Raw genomic sequence first — 2,635 nt, 5'->3', positions numbered from 1 at the left:
CCCCCCCCCCCCTTTGTGAGATAATACTGGGGGTCCGAGAGGAAGGGGAGAGCTGCGAGCTTGATCCAGGTAACTTACTCTCAGGATATCCTATGTAATAAATGGATTCACATCAACATCTGAGATTTTGACTAATTGAATGAACCCTGAGAATGGAGCAGGATTTAGCTCCAACAATAAATAGATAGATAGATAGATAGATAGATAGATAGATAGATAGATAGATAGATAGATAGATAGATAGATAGATAGATAGATAGATAGATAGATAGATAGATAGATAGATAGATGAATAGATAGATGAATAGATAGATAGATAGATAGATAGATAGATGAATAGATAGATAGATAGATAGATAGATAGATAGATAGATAGATAGATGAATAGATAGATAGATAGATAGATAGATAGATGAATAGATAGATAGATAGATAGATAGATAGATAGATAGATAGATAGATAGATAGATATGGGAAATTACAGTGTTCCAGCAGCAAAATCAGTCACACAGCACAGAATATAAATATAAATGAAATACTAGGATACAACATACATGAATTATTTGAGTAAATACAGGATGGGCTAAACAAAATGTGCAACTGCTAAAATGTGAATAAACCAATTGTGAAGGTTACAGTCTTTCCCTACGAGCTCCTTTCTTCTATCCTTCCCCTTCCTCCTCATTTACTACCAACGTAGGGCTGCAAATCACAAGGATTGTTTTTCATTCATTCATCATTTGGGTCAAAAGAATGTCAGAAAATAGACATTCACGGTTTCTCAAAGTCCAAGACGACATCTTTTAATGTCTCGTTTTTTAACCCTTGTCTGGTAGTCGGGTCAAATTGACCCGTTTCAGATCTCTACAAGAAGAAAAATGGTCCAAGTTCCATGTTTTCTACCTGAAATCAGCGTCCTTTCCTTATTTCCTGAGATAAACATGTATTCCTGACTCAGAACATTATTCTGGATATGACACTTATGTTGTTTCCATAGTGGATTTCTAACATGAATTATAACCTTATGATAAAAAACAAACCCCACTTTCATGTTTAATAGTGTGCTAGTAGAGACTGATGCATTCCCTAAACATAGATGTTATGTCAGCTGTTGGAAATGGAGATAAAGACAATACTTGTTGATAGTTTATGAAGTAAAATGTGATTTCAGAATTGTTTTGATGAACATGCGATCAATTGTGCAGCCCCATTCCTGACTACACCTCTACTGTAAAGTTCATCTTGTCTTTCCCAGTAGAAAATAATCACAACGTACCTGAAAAATTAGAAGATGCGATCCCACAAAGTGACGGGACGGGGGTTCCTCGGCGAGAAGATCTCCGGCTGCAAGGTCAGATAGAAACGAAAGAGGAAAAACAAAAGAGGTAATCAAGCGCCTGAAGGCATCGTTAATCACGGCCCTGTGATTATTTTAACCAAATCACAGCCTGTGAGTGGACTCTTAACTCTCATCACAGACAATAGTTGCATTATCTTTCCATTTATCACATGAAAACAGGGGCGTAGTCCACATGACACGCAGGTATACCCACTAAGAAAGCTTCAGGATTTCCATAAACCTGCTTAAAAATGCCCAATTTCTTCTTCACATACGCTAAATAAAAGGTGTTTCCACCAGAAATTGGTGCATAAAAGTGTCTCCAAATACAGGAAATGAAGTTGTTGGTGCTTAAAACGTCCCAGGGGGAGGACACCCAGACCCCCCACTATAATACCCCCCCACCCCATAGGCAGATTCTGGGCAATATAAAGTCTACACACTGCATTACATGAGACTACACCACTGTGTAAATACATTACATCTGGTCAAGCTTCAGTAGAAAAACAGCAGCAGTTAAAGGTCATTAAAAGGTACAATTGGTGAGAATTTGACTTTATTTTTTATTAATATCTCAATCAACAATATGTTGTAAAAACACAAAGATACTGAAAGTAAAAAAAAGAAGAAAAAAAAAAAGACTATTTTTATTTTTATTTTAAGCAAGACCTTTGACCTTTAATAACCCCTCTGGCGGCTCCTGTTTACATGCTTGTATCTGTCTTTTATTTTGATGTTTTTCCCTTTTAGTACTGTGAGATTTAACTAAAAAGTGTGCTATAAATACAATGTGTTATTATTATTTCACCAGAGAACAAAAAAGATAAGTTTGAAAAGGAGATGTCAGAAGAATAACACTGTTGTCCTCGAGTCAAATTGGACCCATTTTCAGGTTTTTTAACCAAATTTTCATCATCAAAAAAGCATGATGGTTCTCTACAACGCTCTTCACAAGTAAAATAAATGATCCGTTCGCTACTTTCATTGAATTTGGGTCTTTTATTAAATGTTAAAGCATTTGAAAAGAAAAGAAGATGAAGAGGACGTTGAAAAATTCCACAAAAATGTCAATAAAAAAATCCAGGAGAGACTTGATGAAAACTGGGATAAATGTGACAAAAAAGTGATATTCGTCAATAGAAAATCAACACGTTTGTTACAGATGTTTTTAACTTTTTCTTACATTGTTGTCCCTATTTTCAACACTTTTGACTTATTTTATGTTTGTCCCTTTTTTGACGTTTCCAACGTAGTAACTAAAGTTAATTTAGTGTTACGTAGTGTAACACTAAATTA

The sequence above is a fragment of the Etheostoma cragini genome, chromosome 23, assembly GCF_013103735.1.
Source record: "Etheostoma cragini isolate CJK2018 chromosome 23, CSU_Ecrag_1.0, whole genome shotgun sequence".
NCBI lineage: Eukaryota > Metazoa > Chordata > Actinopteri > Perciformes > Percidae > Etheostoma > Etheostoma cragini.
The sequence above is the reverse complement of the archived record's forward strand: the minus strand, read 5'-3'. Positions refer to the sequence as shown.